Source organism: Zingiber officinale, chromosome 8B (genome assembly GCF_018446385.1).
Source record: "Zingiber officinale cultivar Zhangliang chromosome 8B, Zo_v1.1, whole genome shotgun sequence".
Classification (NCBI taxonomy): domain Eukaryota; kingdom Viridiplantae; phylum Streptophyta; class Magnoliopsida; order Zingiberales; family Zingiberaceae; genus Zingiber; species Zingiber officinale.
Window position 1 is genome coordinate 114,563,967 of NC_056001.1, and position 24,757 is coordinate 114,588,723.

Here is a 24,757-nt window from a genome sequence, read left to right on the forward strand (position 1 = left end):
TCAATGTACATCTCGGTAATATTCATTTTCTGGTATAATTCCTCAGGAGTTCTTGTGCCAAGTGGATATTATCTGTAATAGTACGACCTCTAACAAAGGCGGTCTGTGCAGGATAAAGGAGATGAGCTGAGACCTCTACCAGTCTGCTAGCTAGGAGCTTGGAGATCACCTTGCAGAACACCGTACAGCAGGAATTGGGCCTGTAGTCTTGCACTTTGCTTGCATGAGCTGTTTTTGGTACTAAGGCAATCAGAGTGTGATTCCATGATTTTAGGAGTTGCCCAGTAGTGAAGAACTCTAGTACAACTGAGGTAAAATCATCCTTTACTGTATCCCATGACTGCTTAAAAAATTTGGAGCTGTATCCATCTGGCCTTGGTGCCTTAAGGTCTCCTCTACGGGAGCTCTTTCATGATTCTATAGGTGGTGGTGCATGGCCGTTCTTAGTTGGTGGAGAGATTTGTCTGGTTAATTCCATTAACGAACGAGACCTCATCCTGCTAACTAGCTACGCGGATGCATCCTTTCGTGGCCAGCTTCTTAGAGGAACTATAGCCGTGTAGGTCACGGAAGTTTGAGTCAATAATAGGTCTGTGATGCCCTTAAATGTTTTGGGCCGCACGCGCGCTACACTGAAGTATTCAACGAGTTTGTTGCCTTGGTCGATAGACTTGGGTAATCTTAACAAATTTCATCGTGATGGGGATAGATCATTGCAATTGTTGGTCTTCAACAAGGAATTCCTAGTAAGCACGAGTCATCAGCTCGCGTTGACTACATCCCTGCCCTTTGTACACGCCGCCCGTCACTCCTACCGATTGAATGGTCTGGTGAAGTGTTAGGATCGGGAGGACGTGGGTGGTTCGCCACTCGCGACGTCTTGAGAAGTCCATTGAATTTTATCATTTAGAGGAAGGAGAAGTCGTAACAAGGTTTCCGTAGGTGAATCTGCGGAAGGATCATTGTTGAGAGAGCATATAGAATGATAGATGGTTGTGAATGCGTGAATGTGTTCCTTTCTTCGCCCCACCCATGTCACATCGGTGGGCGATTGACCGAAGCTCAGTGCGATCGACACTAAGGAATAATGAACTCGAAAGCGGAGGGCGTCTTGGCATGCGCAGGGGAGCCCAATGCGTCAGAGATTCCTTGGAATCAATCAAACAACTCTCAACAATGGATATCTCGGCTCTTGCATCGATGAAGAGCGTAGTGAAATGCGATACTTGGTATGAATTGCAGAATCTCGTGAACCATTGAGTCTTTAAACGCAAGTTGTGCCTGAGGCCTTGTGGCCGAGGGCACGCTTGCTTGGGTGTCATGGCATCATCGCCTCTGCTCCTCCATGCCTTGTCGCTTGGTTGGTGTCGAGCGCGGAAATTGACCTCGTGTGCCCTTGGGCACAGTCGGTCGAAGAGCGGGTAAAAGTCGATAGTCGTCGGGCACGACGGGTGTTGGTCGTCTTGAGCGGGAACAGAATGTCATCCCCATCATTTTCAGACGAGTCCTCAAGAGACCCTGCGTGATTGCGGCACCGGGCGAAAGAAAGAAAGCGTCGCCGTGTCCATCAACTTGTGGCCCAAGTCAGGCGAGGCCACCCATCGAATTTAAGCATATAAATAAGCGGAGGAGTAGAAACTTTCGAGGATTCCCCTAGTAACGGCGAGTGAACCAGGATCAACCCAGCTTGAGAATTTGACGGTTGAATCCGTCCGAGTTGTAATCTAGAGAAGTGTCCTCAGCGATGGATCAGACCTAAGTACTTTGGAATGGGGTGTCATGGAGGGTGAGAGCCCCGTCTCGCTCAGACCATGCCACTTGACGAGGCACTGTCGTCGAGTCGGGTTGTTTGGGAATGTAGCGAAAAAATTGGCACTATCGCCAAGACTAAATATTGGCGAGAGACCGATAGCGAAAAAGTTCCGCGAGGGAAAGATGAAAAGGACTTTGAAAAGAGAGTCAAAGAGTACTTGAAATTGCCGCGAAGGAAGCGGGTGGCGGTCGACGGAGTGCTCCGATCGGATGCGGAACGGCTCTAGCCGGTCCGTTGCTTGGCTTGGGACATGGACCGTTGCAGGCTACGCGGGCGGTCCATGCCCGGGCACATTGCGTGCGTCGATGGCATATCGCCAGCGTGGTCGAGGATGCGGTGTGCGCCATTGGCGTTCCACCTGTTGGCACCCGCGTGCACAAGGCATTGGCCAGTGGGCTCCCCATTCGACCCGTCTTGAAACACGGACCAAGGAGTTTGACATGCGTGCGAGTTGGTGAGTTCGGAAACTTTGATGGCACAAGGAAGTTGATTGACGGGAGCCCCTCTCTGCGGGGGTGCATCACCGGCCGACCTAGATCTTCTATGATAGGTTCATGCTGGAGCATGCCTATCGGGACCCGAAAGATGGTGAACTATGCCTGAGCGAAGCGAAGCTAGAGGAAACTCTAGTGGAGGCCCGAAGCGATATTGGCGTGAAAATCGTTCGTCTGACTTGGGTATAGGGGCGAAAGACTAATCGAACAATCTAGTAGCTGGTTCCCTCCGAAGTTTCCCTCAGGATAGCTAGAGCTCGAGCGGGTGAGTTCTATCGAGTAAAGCTAATGATTTGAGGCATCGGATGCGCAACGTCCTCGACCTATTATCAAACTTTAAATAGGTAGGACGGTGCAGCTGCTCCGTTGAGTTGCTTCGAGGAATCGTGAGCTCCAAGTGGGCCATTTTTGGTAAGCAGAACTGGCGATGCGGGATGAACCGGAAGTCAAGTTACGGTGCCCAACTGTGCGCTAACCTAGATACCACAAAGGGTGTTGGTCGATTAAGACAGCAAGACGGTGGTCTTGGAATTTAAAATCCATTAAGGAGTGTGTAACAACTCACCTGCCGAATCAAGTAGCCCCGAAAATGGATGGAGCTTAAGCGTGCGACCCAGACTCGACCATCGGGGCGAGCACAATGCCCCGATGAGCAGGAGGGCATAGCAGGTGCTGCAAAACTCAGGGCGCGAGCCTAGACGGAGCGACCGTCAGTGCGGATCTTGGTGGTCATAGCAAATATTCAAATGAGAACTTTGAAGGCCGAAGAGGGGAAAGGTTCCATGTGAACGACACTTGCACATGGGTTAGCCGATCCTAAGGGATGGGGGAAGCCTGTCGGAGAGCGCGACTCCGCGTGAGCTCCAAAATGGAATTGGGTTAAAATTCTCGAGCCGGGACGTGGTGGTCGATGGCAACGTTTGGATTTCTGGAGACGTCGTCGGGGGCCTCAAGAAGAGTTATCTTTTCTGCTTAACGACCGGCGTACCCGAGAATCAGCTTAGTCGGAGGTAGGGCCGAGTGGTCGGAAGAGCGTCGCATGTCGTGTGACGTTCGGTGTGCCCCTGAAGACCCTTGAAAATCCAGAGGACCGTATGCCGCCCACGTCCGGTCGTACTCATAACCGCATCAGGTCTCCAAGGTGAACAACCTCTGGCCCACGGAACAATGTAGGCAAGGGAAGTCGGCAAGATGGATCCGTAGCTTCGGGAAAAGGATTGGCTCTGAGGGTTGGGCACGAAGGTCCCGACCCCAAACTCGTCGGTTGTCGGTGGATTGCTCGAGCTGCTCTCGCGGCGAGAGTGGGTCGTCGCGTGCTGGCTGGGGGACGGATCGGGATTGGCTCCTCCTCCGGGGGACCTTCCTCGGGCGTCAAACAATTAATTCAGAACTGGTACGGACAAGCGGAATTCGACTGTTTAATTAAAACAAAGCATTGCGATGGTCCTTGCGGATGCTCATGTAATGTGATTTCTACCCAGTGCTCTGAATGTCAAAGTGAAGAAATTCAACTAAGCGCGAGTAAACGGCTGGAGTAACTATGCCTCTCTTAAGGTAGCTAAATGCCTCGTCATCTAATTAGTGACGCGCATGAATGGATTAACGAGATTCCCTCTGTCCCTGTCTACTATCCGGATTAAAGGATTGAGTGTTTCTTAAGAATGTCAGACTCGAACAGAACATGTAGAAGGTGACTAGGTGAGCGGGAGGAGACTTCCGTGAACCAGAGGAATCACTTCTTTTTCTAAATATGTGCAAGAATGCATGGTGAGTGATGTGGTGGGAATAAAATGATATTTCGTAGTTAAAAGTCAAGTTGAGATGAAAATTTAGTCAAATCGAGTTAAAGTCATGTTAAATTGAGCTTGAGTTAGGTCAAATCAAGCTCAAGTCAGCCTTGCTAGAAGAGCTCAAACTAAGTCACATCCGAGTTGGGTCTTCCCTAATTTGGAACTTTGATTCGACATGACATTTATTAAAGCATCGACCAGAGGTGTCAACTCAGTCAAGAAAGAAGAGGTGTGTCCTTTTGGAATTATGTGTTATATTTGAGAGGTGTTCTAAGATAATCACATTATACATTGTATTTGATATGGGTTAGGTTTTGAGGGTCTCCCGATGAGGAAAGAAAAGGAAGAAAGAAAAGCAAAAAAGATAGGTTAATATCGACCAGGACATACCTCCTCGGCAAAGTTAGGTATAATATCGATCGGGACATACCTCCCGGGTAAGCTAGTCTAATATCGACCGGGACATACCTCTCCGGCAAAGTTAGGTATAATATCGATCGGGACATACCTCCCGGGTAAGCTAGTCTAATATCGATCGGGACATACCTCCCCGGCAAAGTTAGGTATAATATCGATCGGGACATACCTCCCGGATAAGCTAGTCTAATATCGACCGGGACATACCTCCTGGGCAAAGTCAGGTATAATATCGACCGGGACATGCCTTCCTGGGAAAAATTAGAAATAATATCGACCGGGACATACCTCCTGGACAAAGTTAGGTATAATATCGACCGGGACATACCTCCCTGGCAAAGTTAGGTATAATATCGATCGGGACATACCTCCCGGGTAAGCTAGTCTAATATCGACCGGGACATACCTCCTGGACAAAGTTAGGTATAATATCGACCGGGACATACCTCCCTGGGAAAGTTAGGTATAATATCGATCGGGACATATCTCCCGGGTAAGCTAGTCTAATATCGACCGAAACATACCTCCTGGGCAAAGTTAGGTTTAATATCGATCGGGACATATCTCCCGGGTAAGCTAGTCTAATGTCTGCTGCGACATGCCTTCCAAGAGGAGATAAGACCGGTCAATTGACCTATGATGGGGAAATACATTTGATAGAATATAATGATTCCGATCAATATAAGGAATATTGGTGTATGGAATTAATTACAGCAAGAGGGGTAAGATATCCACAGTGTGTAACTATATGACAAAAAATATATATTGCTTTGGTGGGAAATGCATTTTTATATTATGTTGCAGGTACTAAACGACAAAGAAGGTACATCTGGGGTACGAAAAAGATTCCTTAAAAATCATCTACCACAAGTACGTAGCTGACGTCATCTCATAACGAACTCTAACAAACCGGGGTCCACTTCATGACTACGGAGGTTATATGAAGTGGTATAAAAAGGGGAATCCTCTCCGTTGGCAAGGTAAGGGGACAAGTTCACATCATCGTGCACACTCATAACCCTAATTTTCTGAGCTACTGTTCATCTTCTTCTTCCTTCATCCATACTGAAAGAGATCACTAACTTGAGCGTCGGAGGGCCTAGCCAGGGATTCCCACCCCGGTTTTAGGTCACTGACGATAGTGTTGGTTGGTTTCTTGTGCGCAGGAGGTCTTGGAAGCTTCGGACTTGGGTTTCCTCTCTTCAGATTTGGTTTTCTTTTTCGTTATTAGGTCTTCATATGAGGAAAGCCTCCGGTGACTCTACTTTTTCCCGATCCGCTTTGGGTTTCTCGGATTGGTATTCGGCAGACTTTATTCTTCATCAGCGCGGTGGGTTTCCCTCTTCCGGGCCTCCATCGTGTCCAGCTTCTCAGACAGGATCAAATTTGGCGCCGTCTGTGGGAAATTCGCCTGAATCTGAGACTACATGATGGAAGAGGCCGGAAAATCAAACCTACTTACTATTAGTCGGGAGGATTTGGATTTTCTCATCAACTCCCATGTCCAGAAAGCCTTGCAGAAGCAACAACAACAACTTCAAGCTCATACTGGAGCTACTCTGCCGACAGCTCATAATCCGGCAATATCGACTACTGAGCATCGGAAAGGAAAGGAACTAGAAGAAGAGGAGCACGCGTATTTTCCTCCAACTGCTGTTTCTCCGACGAGGCGTCCCCGAGCTTTCCTTCGCACTCCTATGGAGCAGGGAGGAAGAAGGCCTATATTCCAAGAATCCTCTGGTGAAGCACCCGATAAAGAAAAACGTAAGATCAAAATGATAACCAGTAATAGCTCACCTGAGAAGGTCATCTCCCCATTCTCTCAAAGTGTACTGGATGATCCGCTTCCTAAGCGGTATCAAAATTTACAGATCGGGGAATATACTGGAATAACAGATTCAGAAGATCATCTGTTGAAATTCGAGAACGTAGCATTATTACAATAATTCTCTGATGGAGTGAAGTGTCAGATGTTTCTTACTACCCTCGGAGGAGCTGCACAGCGCTGGTTTAAGAGATTACCAAAAAAATCTATTCGAAGATTCAAGGATTTCAAGAAAGTCTTTCTACACCATTTCTCTAGCAATAAGAGGTATCATAAAACTCCTTGGAGTTTGTTTTCAATCAAGTAGGCGTCTAAAGAATCTATCTGAGCGTACATCAAAAGGTTCAATCAGGTAGCTATTGATGTGCCTAATGCTACTACTGAAATATTAGTAAGCGCTTTCTCTCAAGGTTTGAATGATAATGATTTCTTTAAAGATTTGGTAAGAAATCCTCCTGTTAATTTTGATTCCTTGATTGAGCGGGCCACTGAGTTCATTAATGTAGAAGAAGCTCAAGCTGCTCGTAGAAAGGAGGGTGTCACCTCTTCTCCCCCCCAAATTAAAGAGAAAGCTCCAGCCCTTGTGCCTCCACCAAGAGGTCCTAGAATAACTCATCCACCTCATCGACAACCCGAGTACCGTCCACAAGCTGTACAACATGTGGAGATACAGCCGGAGGTACCAAGGAGGTGGTGCACCTATCATAAGACTAGCAGTCATCATGCTGAAGACTGTTTTGTTTTAAGAAATAGACGGGTCAATAGAGAGCGATATCAGAGGTAGAACTACTATCGACAACAATACCCCAGGCAGCAAAGTCCACCCAAATTGGAATATTGTCCGGTCGAGATTCGGCAGGAGGCAATACCAGTCCCGGCCGGTACTAGTCAAGTAGCAGAAAAAGCACCTTCTGAAGTTGTGATGACTCGACAGGAAGAAAACAGAAACAATGCTGCTCGAGGCAATATCAATATGATTGCGGGCGGACCCACTGATGGGGATTCTAATAGAGCCAGAAAAGCACATGCCCGAAGATTGGAGATTCATTCAGTAGGGTGCAGCATGGAACGAGCAGCCGACCCTGAAATAAGTTTCGGGCCCAGAGATCTTGAGGGGGTAGAAATACCTCATTATGACGCTCTGATCATCAAAGCTGTGATAGCCAACTATGCCATTGCTCGTACCTTCATAGACACGGGTAGTTCCATCAATATTATATTCAAGAAGGCTTTCGATCAACTACAAATTGATCAAAGTGAACTTCAACAAATCGTTACGCCTCTATATGGATTCACGGGCAATGAAGTACAACCTTTAGGTCAAATAAAGTTGGTCATTTCACTAGGAGAAGAGCCTCTGATGAGAACTAGGAGATCTTATTTTATGGTGGTAAACGCTCCATCCTCTTACAATGTGATATTGGGTCGACCTGCCTTAAACGAGTTTAGGGCGGTCGTTTCTACTTTTTGTCAGAAGATCAAATTTCCTGTGGATGATCAAGTTGGAGAAGTATGGGGTGATCAGAAGACAACCCGAAAATGTTACGTAGAGATAATTCGAGCTGAAGCTAACACCGCTCGAAGGATTCAAAGGATGGAGGTTAACGCCATTAGGGAAAAACAACCCGCCCTGGTTTATGAAGAGAAGGAAGAAATTCAGATCCAGGCCGGTCGATCTGAAGCTATTACATATATCGCGGCCGATCTTGAGCCTACTCTGAAGGCTGCATTAGTACAGTGTTTGAAGGATAATAATGATGTATTTGCATGGACTCCCAAAGAAGTCTCGGGCGTTTCTCCTACCGTCATGGAACATTCCTTGCATGTCTTCCCAGATGCTCGCCCGGTCATGCAAAGAAAAAGAAGTTTTAGCACGGAACAAAATCAAATCATCAAAGAAGAAATAACCAAACTTACGGAGGCAGGATACATTAGGGAGGTACAGTTCCCAAGCTGGTTGGCTAATGTGGTGTTAGTCTCTAAACCAGGAAATAAATGGCGAGTCTACATTGACTTTCGGGATCTCAACAAAGCTTGCCTGAAGGACTATTATTCGTTACCCAGGATTGATCAACTTGTTGATTCCACCGCCGGATGCGAGTATATCTCTATGCTGGATGCTTATCAAGGTTATCACCAAGTTCCTTTGGCCAGAGAAGATCAGGAAAAGGTCAGTTTTATAATATCTGAAGGTACTTATTGCTATAATGTTATGCCTTTCGGACTAAAAAATGCAGGAGCAACTTATCAAAGGCTTATGAACAAGGTTTTTCAAAAGCAGATTGGTAGAAATATGGAAGTATATGTTGATGATATCTTAATTAAGTCTCTTCAAGCTGCTGATCTATGCAGGGATATAGAGGAAACTTGCGAGACTTTAAGACAATATGGGCTCAAGTTAAATCCAAGCAAATGCTTATTTGGCGCGAAGGGAGGAAAATTCCTGGGATATATGGTGTCCGAACGGGGGATAGAGGCCAACCCGAGCAAGGTCAAGGTATTGCAGAACATGGAGCCACCACGCAACATGAGGGAAGCTCAAAGATTGACAGGCCGAATCACAGCCTTGTCTAGATTTATTTCTAGATCGGCTGATCGCAGTTTTCACTTCTTTAAAATACTCAGAAAGGCTAATAAGTTTCAATGGAATGAGGAGTGTGATAAAGCTTTCCAAGAATTGAAAGATTATTTGGCTACTCTCCCTGTGTTGGCTAAACCTATAGTGGGAGAAACTCTGTGGGTATACTTGTCGGCCAATGAAAACGCCGTAGGCTCTGTGCTAGTTAGACAAGAGGGAAAGGAGCAACAACCTGTATATTTTTCTAGCCATTTATTAAAAGGAGCTGAGTGTAGATACACTACCCTAGAAAAATTAGCTTATGCTCTAGCATTGACTGCTCGGAGATTGAGCCCATATTTCTAGGCACATGAGATTATTGTATTAACTAACAGCACTCTTGGGCGAGTGTTACTCAACCCAGAGGCATCGGGACGACTGATTAAATGGACAACTGAACTTGGAGAATATGACATCCAATATCAACCTTGCTCGGCCATCAAGGCACAAGCTCTAGCAGACTTCATCATAGAAGTTCAAGGTCCCGAGGAAGAAAACACCTGGAAGGTTTATGTGGATGGTTCTTCAACTAGACAAGGTAGCGAAATTGGTGTTCTTCTTATATCACCAAGGGAAGACAGACTGCAACTCTCTATCAGGTTGAATTATAGAGCTACCAACAATGAAGCAGAATATGAAGCCTTAATAGCCGGCCTGCAAGCTGCTCGGCATATAGGGGCAGCTCGAGTCCTTATCTATTCCGATTCTCAATTAGCAGCTCAACAACTATCAGGTAATTTTGAAATCAATAATGATAGACTTAAGTTATATGCTGAAGCGTTTGATAAGTTGAAATCCCAGTTTCAAGAAGTAAATATACAAAAGGTTCCTAGATCTGAAAATCAAGTAGCAGATGAATTGGCTAAATTAGCTTCTGCTATAGTACCATGGAGTTTAGATAGGCCCGTGGAACAAACTCTGTTAGTATCTTATATTGAAAGACACGCTGAAGCAGAGATTCAGAGCGATTGGAGGGCTCAGATCATATTATACTTGCAGCAAGGTATTCTTCCCATTGATGTAGAACAGGCAAGAGTATTTAAGAAGAGGGTCGTTCAATACACTATGGTGGGAGAACAGTTATATAAAAGGGCTTTTTCCAGACCTTTGCTTAAATGTGTTGGCACAGAAGATATACAGTTTATTTTACGAGAAGTTCATCAAGGTTCGTGTGGTAGTCATATAGAGGGAAGATCTTTGGCCCGTAAAATTCTGTTAGCAGGATATTTTTGGCCCACTTTACATGAAGATGCTAACAAGCTGGTGAGAACTTGTGTTTCTTATCAAAAACATCAAAATATCTCACATCATCCTACACAGTTATTGAGAACCTCTATAGTTGCATGCCCCTTTGATCAGTGGGGCATGGACATAGTAGGACCGTTTCCTATGGCAGTTGCGTAGAGAAAATTCTTATTGGTAGCAGTGGATTATTTTTCTAAATGGGTGGAGGCAGAACCACTTGCTCGAATTACTGAAGATGCAGTTATTAAGTTTTTATGGAAAAATATAATCTGCAGATTTGGCATTCCTCATAAATTGGTCTCTAATAATGGAAGGCAATTTCAAGGGGATAGGATTTTAGATTGGTGCAACAGTTACGACATTATTCAGGCCTTCACTTCTGTAGCTTACCCACAAAGCAATGGCCAAGCAGAAGTAACTAATAGGGAGATTATTAGAGGTCTAAAAACTAAATTGGATCATGTTGGAGGTAGCTGGGTAGATGAATTACCTAGTGTTCTGTGGGCTTATCGTACTACACCCAGGGAAGCTATAGGAATTACGCCTTTTCAATTAGTTTATGGAGGAGAAGCAATAATTCCCATCGAAGTGGGGGTAGAGTCTGATAGACGACGATTATATGATGAGGACAATGAAGGTCGATGACTTATGTGTTAGTTAGAGCCCTAGAGCCAATCATTTGATGATTGTATGAACTCATTGTATCATATTCTTGTATATTAATAAAGGCATTTGATTTTGGTTATTATACTTACTTGTATTAGTGTCAAATAGACTAAGTATAATAGCGTCCGTGAGTAGAAGGTTCATACCTATATCAATCGATTAGTTGAATCGATAGTGAGATGATATAGGGAACACTACTCTAAATCATTCCTAGTCGAGTATTAACATTCAGGGACAATGTTAATGCAATAAGACTAGCATGTAGGTCAGCTCGATGACATGATCTCACAAGTCATGGATATGGAGATATCAAGTTGACACATGGGTATACATTAGAGAATGTATACTGAATGACCCGCCATGAGAAAGTATCATGGATCGTTATATGAGTGTCATATACTTTCTCATGTGGCTATTAGTATGACTATTAGTCCTTGGACCTAAAGTCACCATGGATCCCTACATAAGGAGTTATGTACTTTAGTTTCGTCAAACGTCACCCGTAACTGGGTGGACTATAAAGGCGATTACTGGGTATGTAACGAATTATGCAGAGGGATATGAGTGATGTAGATGGGATCTATCCCTCCCATATGACGGGAGCGACATCGCTATTCTTGATAGAGTGAGACCACTAAGTGCATGGCCATGCCCAAATGAGTCAACATTAGATGTTGAGCTCATTTGATCGAGTGAGTCTACTTGGAGTTCAAGATTTAGATTGATTAGAGGATGACAAGGTCTATGCCTCATATTGATCAATCTAGATGTCTAGGATAGAAGGACAATGTCACATATTGTGAGGAGTCACAATTAGTAGTCACAAGGTGATGTCGGATCTCGACATTCTTGTAACTTGGGTAGTAATGATGTGTTGCTAGATACCGCTCATTACTTATGCTCCTAAATGAGTTTAGGGCATTGCCAACGTTACAAGAACCTATAGGTCACACACTTAGGACAATTAGATGGAGATTAGGTTCATATGATGAACCAAGAGGATTAGATTCATTTGATGAATCAAATTGGATTAAGAGTAATCCTAATTGGGCTAACTTGAGTTCGACTCAAGTTGATTCATGTGTTCAATGAGTCTAATTTAGATTTTGACTCATTGAATCAATTTAATTTAATGAATTAGATTCATTATATTAAGTTGGCTCGAAACAAATGGTTAGATTAGATCAACCATGGTAGAGATTGGTTCAAGTTTGACTTGACTTGAGAAGGAAGACCAAAGGTCAATTTTGACTTGACCTTTTGCCACCTCATTGGTGAGTTGACATTAGGTGGACCAATAATGATGTTCCACATCATCATGGGTGCCACCTCATGGAAGTTACAAAGTCATTTTCATAATAACTTCACATTAATTGCATTTAATGGGGAGTTACACAATGTAGAGTGGCCGACCACTTTGGTTTGAATGGCGAATTCATTTTTCCATTCAAGTTGAGTATCTTCTTCTTCCTCCTCTTGAAGCTCTTCCTCTCCCTCTCCCATTCCTTGGCCGAACACTCCATTGGTGCTAGCACACCTTGTGTTTTGGTCATCTCCTTCTACTTGTGTCCGTGTGGATACATATAGAGGTTGTCTACTTTGACAACTAGAGATCCGGCGACATCTTGGACAAGCGGGAACGCGAAGGGCTTCGCTACAAGGGTAATGATCTTAACTTTAGTGTAGATCTAAAGTTTTTACAAACTCGTACAAGAAAAAGGTTTTTCGAAATTTTGTTTACGAATCTTTGCACGAGATCCATGGCTTTGGGTGACTCGGGGTTTCCGCGACGCGAAAAAGCGGTTTTCGCGGCCCGAAGAACCCAACAGTGGTATCAGAGCCACGTGCAAAGACTTGTACGAGTTCGTTTGTATTTTTATGAAAAATATACCTTCTGTGATTTTCTGTAAAAATTGAGTTTTTAGAGTTTTTATGAGTAATTTTTCCGTAGAAGCGAAGCACAAGTGTCTCGGCACTTGTAGGCTTCGGCTACCGGAAAGTTTTCTTTTAAACGACTTCGTTTTACCCCAAATCCGTTTGGGACAGCGGGGTCGGGTGCCATTAGATCGCAAAGGAGCAACTCACGATGGTTAGATCGTGGGTAGGGGCATTTCCCCTAACCCCGCAAGGGAATTTGCTCCATGATTGCACCCGAAATCGCTAAAAACGAACCCGCCGGGAAGATTTTTCCAAAACGGCAATGTCTCGACCCAAATCGTTTTGGGACAGCGGGTTTAGGCGCTGTTGGATCGCAAAGGAACCCTCGCGATGGTTAGATCGTGGGTAGGGGCGCTGCTCCTGGGCCCCGCAAGGGGATCCGTTCTGCGATTGCGCCCGAAACAGCTAAACGGGACCGCCGGAAAATTTTACTTATAAAAATTGTAAAAAATTATTTTTAAAATTACAGAAAAATTATAAAAAATATATAATTTTGAATTATATATTAATTTGTGATAGTCATGGCCCAAAATACCCAATAAGATTGGATTTGTGTTGTAATTCATAATACGGCCTGCGTGCCGTTATGTGTTTGCGAGTGTTGTATTATATTCGCGACCTGCGCTTCGTGCCTTCTCTTATTTTCTTGTTGTAAATTAGATTTAGACTCGAATGTAACTCGAGTTTCAAATTGTAATGTACAAATTGGAGCGGTGGAGGGTCCACACGAGACGGAGTTCCGAGGCGGGCACGAGCAACACAAGGTGGTCAAAGGGAGGAGCTTGGAGAAGCTGTTGACCCTAGGTTGTCCAATCGATCTTCTCATTGGCTTGAGAAGATCGTAGTAGGGCCATGACTAAATCACAAATAAATTAATTAATTACTTGTGTATGTGATGCATATTTAATAAGTAGTTAATTAATTAGTGCCTTACGATTAGATTAGATCTAAGTCGTGCACATGATGCACCCTTGCGATTAGATTAGATCTAAGTCGTGCAAAAGATGCATCCCTTTCGATTAGATTAGATCTCAATCGACTCAACTCTAATGCCTAACCGTGCCGTGATACCTATCACTACCTCGATCACATGTATTGTTGAATCTGCCAAAGCAGAGCAATACATATTATCTTGGTAGGGTACGGAGGGACAATCTTGGTCCTGCCTATCAACGCATGGGTGAATACAAACTCAATTAGATTGAGTATTCCTAGTTACTCGGTTGGATCGAGTCAACTATAGGCATTCCTCCAACGGTTGGAAAAGATAGGTCAAAATCACATCTATATTAACTCTCGGGCGTATTAGCCAAAGCTAACTCGAGTTTTAATATAAATGCGGATATTGATTTTATAAACAAGAGTTGCATAGAGATGTAATTGGTAATCGTTACCTACCGATCATACTAAGCCTTGGGCGTATTAGCCAAAGCTAACTCAAGGGTTAGTATGATGTGGATCTTGTCCCACAAGAATTATAGAATTCAGTGGGAGCATCATTTAATTAAAGGCCTAATTAAATGATTTTAAAAGAATATGATATTTATTTCTGCAAATTTTCTGTTGTAGATAACCATGACGTCGAACACGAATTCCTTCTCCCTGCGATCTGTCCTTGAGAAGGACAAGCTCAACGGAGCGAATTTCCTGGATGGGTACAGGAACTTGAGAATAGTTCTCACCCAGGAACGTAAACTGTATGTTCTGGAGCAGCCCATTCCGGAGGCTCCTCCTGCCAATGCCCCGCGAACAGACAAAGATGCTTACAAGACACATCAAGACAACGCATTAGATGTATCCTGTCTAATGCTCGCGACCATGAACTCTGAGCTTCAGAAGCAACACGAGTTGATGGGCGCTTACGATATGGTTGAGCATCTTTGCCAACTATATCAGGGACAAGCGAGGCATGAGAGATTTGAGATCTCTAAGGCACTATGTCAGACGGGGCTCCTGTAGGTCCTTATGTACTTAAGATGATTGGGTACATAGAGAACCTACAAAGATGGGGTTCCCACTTGGCCAAGAGCTGGCCACCGACTTGATCTTGCAGCCTTGCCGGATAGCTATAGTCAATTCGTTCTCAACTATAACATGAACGAGATTGACAAGCCAACGCCCGAGCTACTTAGTATGTTATGAATTCCGAGATTAACCTTAAGAAGGTTAAGCCCATTCGATGGTCCGTACACAAGGGCAAGGGCAAGCCCAAAGGTAAGGGAAAGTCTCATACCAAGGGCAAAGGCAAGGCACTTAAGCTCAAAGGATGGGTCGCCAAGGATGCTACCGCTTCCACTGCGGCCGGGCACTGGAAGAGGAACCGCAAGGTATACTTGGAGGATCTTAAGAAGAAGCGTGAGACTTCCACTTGTATATATGTTATAGAAGTCAATCTATCTATTTCTACATCATGGGTATTAGATAATCTTGGATGTGCTTCTCACATTTGTACTGATGTGCAGGTGAGAAATAGCAGAGCATTAGCAAAGGGCGAGGTGGACCTACGAGTAGGCAATGGAGCACGGTTTGCTGCTGTGGAACTTATCTATCTCTGCCCTTTGGGCTTGTACTAGATTTAGATGATTGTTGTTATGTGCGCTCTTACTAAGAACATAGTTTCAGCTTGTTTAGACAAGAAAGGATACTCTTTATAATAAAAGACAAATGTTGTTCTGCTTATTTAAAAGATATGTTCTATTGTAGTGCACCACTAATAAATGACTCTATATTCTAGACCTTGAAAGCCCTATCTATAACATTAGTACCAAGAGGTTCAAGTCAAATGACATGAACCAAACCTACCGCATTGCCGCTTAGGTCATATAAATGACAAGCGCTATCCCACTCCATAAGGATGGTTTTGGACTCATTTGATTTAGAATCATATGAGATATGCGAGTCATGCCCGAGGCAAGATGACCAAGACCCCTTTAGTGGGCATAGCGAGAGAGCAATCGATTTGTTAGGACTCATACATAGTGATGTATGTGGCCCTTTCAATGTTGTTAGAGGCGGTTATAGATACTTCATCACATTTATCGATGATTTTAGTAGATATGGTTACGTGTACTTAATGACACATAAGTGCGAATCCTTTGAAAAGTTCAAAGAATTCAAGAATGAAGTACTGAACAGCCTGGCAAGAGTATTAAGATACTCGATCGATCGAGGTGGAGAATACCTTAGCCATGAGTTTCGTGACTACCTAGCCGAGTGTGGGATTCTATCCCAACTCACTCCTCCTGGAACACAATGGAATGGTGTATTCGAAAGGAGAAATCGTACTTATTAGATATGGTACGATCTATGATGAGTCACATGATCTTCCGACATATCTATGGGGATATGCTCTAGACACGGCTTTTATACTCAACCGAGTTCCATCAAAGGTCGTGATAAAGACACCATATATGATATGGATCGAGAGATGCCTGTGTCTTTCATGAGGATTTGGGGCTGTGAGGCTTACGTACGACGTCAAGTCTCAGACAAATTAGGACCCAAATCCGACAAGTGCTATTTCATCGGATATCCCAAGGAAACTAAGGGATATTACTTCTACATTCCCAGTCAGCACAAGATAGTTGTGGCAAAGACTGAGGTCTTTCTAGAAAGGGACTTTGTTTCTAGAAATACTAGTGGGAGCGCGTTCGATCTTGAAGAAGTTCAAGATGCGAACAATAGCACTAATGCCATGATGGAAATTGAACTGGAACCACAAAGTGTTGTGGATGATGTTGTTCCACAAGGAGTTGAGGAACAACAACCGGTTCAAGTAGACATACCTCTTCGCAGGTCTGATAGGGTACGTCGTCAGCCTGAGAGATACTCTTTTCTCTTGTCTGACCATGATGACATTGTGCTCATAGAGGATGAGCCTACCACCTATCAAGAAGCTGTGATGAGACCAGATTCTGAGAAATGGCTAGAAGCCATGAGATCCGAGATGGAATCCATGTACACCAACCAAGTATGGACTTTGGTTGATCCACCTGAAGGGGTAAAACCCATTGATTGCAAGTGGGTCTTTAAGAGAAAGACTGACATAGATGGACTTATCTATAAGGGTCGCTTGGTAGCTAAAGGTTTCAAGCAGATTCATGGTATTGACTATGATGAAACCTTTTCTCCAGTGGCGATGTTTAAGTCCATTCGGATCATGCTTGCTATTGCAGCCTACCATGACTATGAGATATGGAAGATGGATGTCAAAACCGCGTTTCTGAATGGAAACCTATTCGAGGATGTGTACATGACACAACCTGAGGGTTTTGTAGATCCATAGCATACTAGTAGAGTATGCAAGCTGCATAGGTCCATTTATGGACTAAAGCAAGCTTCTCGGAGCTGGAATCTTCGATTCGATGATGCGATCAAACAGTTTGGTTTCATCAAGAACGAAGATGAGCCTTGTATCTACAAGAAGGTTGTAGGGGACATAGTTGTCTTCCTCATATTGTATGTGGATGACATACTACTCATTGGGAAGGACATCCCTATGCTTAAGTCTGTCAAGACCTGGCTAAGGAGTTGCTTCTCAATGAAGGACTTAGGTGAGACATCCCGCATTCTAGGGATACAGATGTATAGAGATAGATCTAAGAAATTGCTTGGCCTAAGTCAGAGTACATACATTGACAAGGTACTCCTTCGGTTTGCCATGCAGAATTCCAAGAAGAGATTTCTGTCGATGTCACATGGCGTGGGTCTTTCGAAGACTCAAGGTCCCTCTTCTAGAGAGGAGAGAGATCGCATGGATCGGATCCCTTATGCCTCAGCCATAGGATCGATCATGTACGCCATGCTATATACTCGACCTGATGTCTCGTATGCTTTGAGCTTGACGAGCAGATACCAGTCAGATCCAGGTGAAAGTCACTGGATAGCGGTCAAGAATATTCTTAAGTATTTACGAAGGACTAAAGAATATTTCTTGATATATGGAGGCAATGCTGAGCTAACTGTAAAGGGTTACAGTGATGCCAGCTTTCAGACCGATCAGGATGATTACCGATCGCAATCAGGGTTCGTGTTTTGCTTAAATGGTGGTGCTGTGAGCTGGAAGAGTTCGAAGCAGGACACAGTAGCTGATTCTACAACAGAGGCCGAGTATATTGCTGCATCAGAGGCAGCAAAGGAGGCAGTTTGGATCCGCAAGTTCATCACTGAACTTGGGGTGGTTCCTAGCATCGCTGATCCAGTTGAGCTCTATTGTGACAACAATGGAGCTATAGCACAGGCGAAGGAACCTCGCTCACACCAGCGGACCAAGCACATACTACGGCGCTTCCATCTCATTCGAGAGATTATCGATAGAGGAGATGTGAAGATTTGCAGAGTACCTATAGAGACTAACATCGCAGATCCCTTGACCAAGGCTTTGGCATAGAGGAAGCATGATGGTCACACTAGGTCATTAGGCCTTAGAGCCTATACTGATTGGCACTAGTGCTAGTGGGAGATTGTTAGTTAGAGCCCTAGAGCCAATCATTTGATGATTGTATGGACTCATTGTATCATATTCTTGTATATTAATAAAGGCATTTGATTTTGGTTATTATACTTACTTGTATTAGTGTCAAATAGACTAAGTATAATAGCGTCCTTGAGTAGAAGGTTCATACCTATATCAATCGATTAGTTGAATCGATAGTGAGATGATATAGGGAACACTACTCTAAATTATTCCTATTCGAGTATTAACATTCAGGGACAATGTTAATGCAATAAGACTAGCATGTATATTAGCTCGATGACTTGATCTCACAAGTCATGGATATGGAGATATCAAGTTGACACATGGGTATACATTAGAGAATGTATACTGAATGACCCGCCATGAGAAAGTATCATGGATCGTTATATGAGTGTCATATACTTTCTCATGTGGCTATTAGTATGACTATTAGTCCTTGGACCTGAAGTCACCATGGATCCCTACATAAGGAGTTATGTACTTTAGTTTCGTCAAACGTCACCCGTAACTGGGTGGACTATAAAGGCGATTACTGGGTATGTAACGAATTATGCAGAGGGATGTGAGTGATGTAGATGGGATCTATCCCTCCCATATGACGGGAGCGACATCGCTATTCTTGATAGAGTGAGACCACTAAGTGCATGGCCATGCCCAAATGAGTCAACATTAGATGTTGAGCTCATTTGATCGAGTGAGTCTACTTGGAGTTCAAGATTTAGATTGATTAGAGGATGACACGGTCTATGCCTCATATTGATCAATCTAGATGTCTGGGATAGAAGGACAATGTCACATATTGTGAGGAGTCACAATTAGTAGTCACAAGGTGATGTCGGATCTCGACATTCTTGTAACTTGGGTAGTAATGATGTGTTGCTAGATACCGCTCATTACTTATGCTCCTAAATGAGTTTAGGGCATTGCCAACGTTACAAGAACCTATAGGGTCACACACTTAGGACAATTAGATGGAGATTAGGTTCATATGATGAACCAAGAGGATTAGATTCATTTGATGAATCAAATTGGATTAAGAGTAATCCTAATTGGGCTAACTTGAGTTCGACTCAAGTTGATTCATGTGTTCAATGAGTCTAATTTAGATTTTGACTCATTGAATCAATTTAATTTAATGAATTAGATTCATTATATTAAGTTGGCTCGAAACAAATGGTTAGATTAGATCAACCATGGTAGAGATTGGTTCAAGTTTGACTTGACTTGAGAAGGAAGACCAAAGGTCAATTTTGACTTGACCTTTTGCCACCTCATTGGTGAGTTGGCATTAGGTGGACCAATAATGATGTTCCACATCATCATGGGTGCCACCTCATGGAAGTTACAAAGCCATTTTCATAATAACTTCACATTAATTGCATTTAATGGGGAGTTACACAATGTAGAGTGGCCGACCACTTTGGTTTGAATGGTGAATTCATTTTTCCATTCAAGTTGAGTATCTTCTTCTTCCTCCTCTTGAAACTCTTCCTCTCCCTCTCCCTCTCCCATTCCTTGGCCGAACACTCCATTGATGCTAGCACACCTTGTGTTTTGGTCATCTCCTTCTACTTGTGTCCGTGTGGATACATATAGAGGTTGTCTACTTTGACAACTAGAGATCCGGCGACATCTTGGACAAGCGGGAACGCGAAGGGCTTCGCTACAAGGGTAATGGTCTTAACTTTAGTGTAGATCTAAAGTTTTTACAAACTCGTACAAGAAAAAGGTTTTTCGAAATTTTGTTTACGAATCTTTGCACGAGATCCATGGCTTTGGGTGACTCGGGGTTTCCGCGACGCGAAAAAGTGGTTTTCGCGGCCCGAAGAACCCAACATTATGGAGCTAGATTTGATAGAGGAAATAAGAGATAAAGCTGCTACTCGTCTTGTATCATATCGACAACGGATGAGGCAAAACTATAACAAGAGAGTGATACCCAGATTTTTTCAAGTAGGGGATTTGGTATGAAAACGAATTAAACCTGTTGGAGATGTCAGTAAGCTGGCACCGCAATAGGGAGGACCTTACAAAGTGGTAGAAAAGCTCGCATCAGGTTCATATTATCTTCGAGATGCTGAAGGAAGAATTTTGGAGCTCCCCTGGAGCGCTAATCATTTACAGCCTTATCGAACCTGACTAGATCTTACTATTTAAGAATGTGTTCACAATTATTTGAAGCCCCTGGTGAACTGAGGACAAGTATACCTACAGTTTATGTATCCTATTTCTTTAAATAAAAACCAGGCAAGGCAAATATCATCACTGGAAATAAGTATGGTTCATACAGATTGATGAATATCAACAAAGCAAAAGTCGATCGGGAAATTCTATGAAGTAACTCGGTCGGGTCTTCATAGGAGGAACCAGAGACTCTAAACTATCTCAGAAACCAAAGTCGATCGGGAAATTCTATGAAGTAACTAAGTCGGATCTTTATAGGAGGAACCGGAGACTCTAAACTATCTCAGAAGCAAAAGTCGATCGAGAAATTATATGAAGTAACTCGGTCGGGTCTTCATAGGAGGAACCGGAGACTCTAAACTATCTCAGAAGCCAAAGTCGATCGGGAAATTCTATGAAGTAACCCGGTCGGGTCTTCATAGGAGGAACCGGAGACTCTAAACTATCTCAGAAGCCAAAGTCGATCGAGAAATTCTATGAAGTAACTCGGTCGGGTTTTCATAGGAGGAACCGGAGACTCTAAACTATCTCAGAAGCAAAAGTCGATCGGGAAATTCTATGAAGTAACTCGGTCGGGTCTTCATAGGAGGAACCGGAGACTCTAAACTATCTCAGAAGCAAAAGTCGATCGGGAAATTCTATGAAGTAGCTCGGTCGGGTCTTTATAGGAGGAACCAGAGACTCTAAACTATCTCAGAAGCAAAAGTCGATCGGGAAATTCTATGAAGTAACTCAGTCGGGTCTTCATAGGAGGAACCAGAGACTCTAAACTATCTCAGAAGCCAAAGTCGATCGGGAAATTCTATGAAGTAACTCGGTCGGGTCTTCATAGGAGGAACCGGAGACGCTAAACTATCTCAGAGCAAAAGTCGATCGGGAAATTCTATGAAGTAACTCGGTCGGATTTTCATAGGAGGAACCGGAGACTCTAAACTATCTCAGAAGCAAAAGTCGATCGGGAAATTCTATGAAGTAACTCGATCGGGTCTTCATAGGAGGAACCGGAGACTCTAAACTATCTCAGAAGCCAAAGTCGATCGGGAAATTCTATGAAGTAACTTGGTCGGGTCTTCATAGGAGGAACCGGAGACTCTAAACTATCTCAGAAGCCAAAGTCGATCGGGAAATTCTATGAAGTAACTCGGTCGGGTCTTCATAGGAGGAACCGGAGACTCTAAACTATCTCAGAAGCCAAAGTCGATCGGGAAATTCTATGAAGTAACTCGGTCGGGTTTTCATAGTAGGAACCGGAGACTCTAAACTATCTCAGAGCAAAAGTCGATCGGGAAATTCTATGAAGTAACTCGGTCGGGTCTTCATAGGAGGAACCGGAGACTCTAAACTTTCTCAGAAGCAAAAGTCGATCGGAAAATTCTAGGAAGTAACTCGGTCGGGTCTTCATAGGAGGAGCCAGAGACTCTAAACCATTTCAGAAGCAAAAAGCGAGCGGGAAATTCTATAGAGCAACTCGAACGGATCTTCTAAACCATCGCAAGTCACAAAGAGATCTTATAATTTCAAGACCTAATCAACCGAGATTACGCGGACATGAGGCTGGAATTCAAAAGGGATGCTATACATATGATACATTATCTATTTGGAGGCCTATCCAGTTAGAAGTCTTTATTTAAAATTCGCCTGGGATAATATATTCAGCTTGGAACTCAAGAATCTTACACAGCTCTCTATCCCGAGATCAGTTGAAATTATGCATTCTTTTGGAATTATGAAATATACTAGATTTTGTCTGCAGAAGAATTCATCGGGACAGGGATTAACTTCACCAGATAAGCCAAGAATTCTTGAATAAAGTTTATACTCAGAAATCAAAAATATTTCAGAAGGGATATTCTCAAAGCAGCATGATAAAGAAGCAAGTAAGTATCAAAATTTTCTTATGTACTGCAAGTACTTAGTTACACCGCTTTAATCACACTTGTTTTTCCTATAGTACAAGTCTTTTATAAATGATCTCTTTAAACATTCGGAAAGGGGCCTTTTAAATCCTCGGGCAGTTCTTCATTAAGCCTACGACGATTTATGAAAGAAAGGGGAGGTTCTTAGGGTAGATAACCACCCTCTCTTAATTGTTGAAGAACTCCCGATACAGAATGGTTTAGAGCACCTACTACCTTACGAACAAATTCCCGAGCAAAGGCTGAAGACTTCAAATAAGTCTGGCGCCATTCCTCCCACCGGTTCTTCTCTTGCTCCTTATAACTTTGAAAATCAGCTTGTAGCTTAGTATTCTGATCTTTCAAAGTATTCTTCTCTGATTTAAGCTGCTCCAATTCCTTCTGAAGCAGTGATAATTCAACCTCTTGAGCTTTCCTCTGCTCTTGTTCCTGTAGGAGAATGAAATCATGAGAGGTTAAGTCCTGAGCTTGGTCATAAAGACAGGCATTATGGAGCTTCTCTACTTTCTCTAAAATAAGGCTTTTTTGAGAAGCATCTGAAAGAGCTTTCTCTTTCAAAGCAATCTCTAGTCGAAGACCAGAGTGTAACCTCTCCACCTGTAATTCTAACGTCTTTCTGGCAAACTCTTTGTCTTTCAACAGTTGTTGACATTCCTCCAATTCTTGTTTCAAGGTTCTCAATTGTTGATTTTGCAAGGCCACCTTCTCTTGCCACTGAGCCATATCACTACTAGAAGAAGGCGAAGCAGCCTTTAATGTTTCCAATTGAGCTTTCAACTTATTGTTCTCATGATCTTTAGCTGTAAGTAGTTGATCGATATGTAGACTTGTGGCAAGAAACTAAACAAGAGAATAATGTAAGTTAAAGATGAAGATACAAAGTTAATAACACATAACTAGGAATACTTACAGCCACTGCCTGACGACTATGACGATCAGCTCGATGGGGGAGACTAAGACCTCGTAATTGCTCATAACCCTGCATCCAAGATTCGGCGAATAAACCTTGCAGTTGCAAAGTGCCATATCCAGGTGGACTAGAAGGTTGTCCCAATTGAGAAGGTAAGCCCGCAACCAGTTTAAATAAAGGAGGGGGAATAGAGGAAGCCAGAGACGGAGAAGAAGAGGAGGCAAGAGAAGGAAAAGGGGTAGTAGAAGCAGGAGGAGCAGGGTAGGAACTAGATGGAATAGAAGATAGCAGTGTAGGAGGGGTTGTAGCAATTGTGGGGACACTAACAGTTAAAGGACTGACACTGGGAGAAGATCTTCGGCAGGGTGTCCATTTTGCCCAAGGCCTAGAAGCCAAGGGAGGCAAGGCCAATGCCAAGGATGTAGAAGACATAGGAGGGACAACGACCATCTCAGAGGCAGAAGCAGGGGAAGCTGAAATAATAGAAGAAGAAGGAATAAGTAGACCGGGCCTCATCATCCGAAGAGCAGGATTGGAGATAATATTGGTGGGAGTTATCGGTGCCTTACCTCTCTCAAAAGAAATAGGCGCCGGAACAAGAGGAGCTTGCACAAAGGTGCCAAATAAATCACCAAAAGGAGAGTCCTTGGTGAGATTTGGCTTTTTAACTAAGGTGACAAAAGGCTCTTCTTCTTCCTCTTCCATGAGTGCGATACCCTCTGCTCGTCGTTCTTCTTCGGAAAGCAAGCCCAAAGTAGAGGGATTAGGATCGGATCGGCGGGCAAACAACCATTTCTCTCCAAGATTATTGATAAAAGACTTAGTCATAGCAGAATTTCTGTACATAAAAGCCGGAAGAATAGCATCGGCTGAAATACAAAGGATAAACACCATTATCAAAGAGATATGTTAATCAGCAAAAACAAAGTGAAATAATTATACCCACCAAAGGAACTATCCAAAGGAGTGTCAATGTTGCCTATCCCGAAGGGAAACATCAAGCCCTCTTCGATTAAATGTGGCAAACTGAATTTAGCTCCTCGTAATTTGGGTAAAGCAGAAACAACAGAGGGATCGTTGAGAAGATCGTGGGTGTCAGGAAGCGGAGGTAAATCATGTATCCATTAGATAGGAAACGGAGGGGGAAAAGGAAGACGCATGTAGAAAAATTTATGATACCATTCACCTTGAGGAGGAATGCGGTTAAACAGAATGGCCTTAGGACGAGACTGGAACTTGAAAATGCCAACATCTACTCGACGAGGAATGAAGAAGTGATGAAAAAGACGGGGAGACAAGGGGAAATCCAACAATTTTGATACCCCAATGAAACCCATTAGAATAGAAAAAGATTGAGGCGCAAACTGGTTAAGCGGGATATCAAAATACCGACTGACATTGCAGAAAAAGGGATGAAGGGGAAATCTAAAACCTTGTAATACTTGGTCCCTGAAGATGGAGACACA

General features: G+C 43.4%; 1 non-coding gene and 2 pseudogenes across 1 annotated transcript; 2 read left to right on the forward strand and 1 right to left on the reverse strand.

Moving 5' to 3' along the window:
* The first annotated feature begins 1,165 nt into the window (after positions 1–1,165).
* LOC122018103 lies at positions 1,166–1,321 on the forward strand. The gene has a single exon (XR_006121574.1). It is a non-coding gene; the product is annotated as a 5.8S ribosomal RNA (ribosomal RNA).
* A 253-nt stretch (positions 1,322–1,574) lies between these two features.
* On the forward strand, positions 1,575–3,972 carry LOC122018356 (annotated as a pseudogene).
* On the reverse strand, positions 1,586–23,741 carry LOC122014220 (annotated as a pseudogene).
* Positions 23,742–24,757: the final 1,016 nt, after the last annotated feature.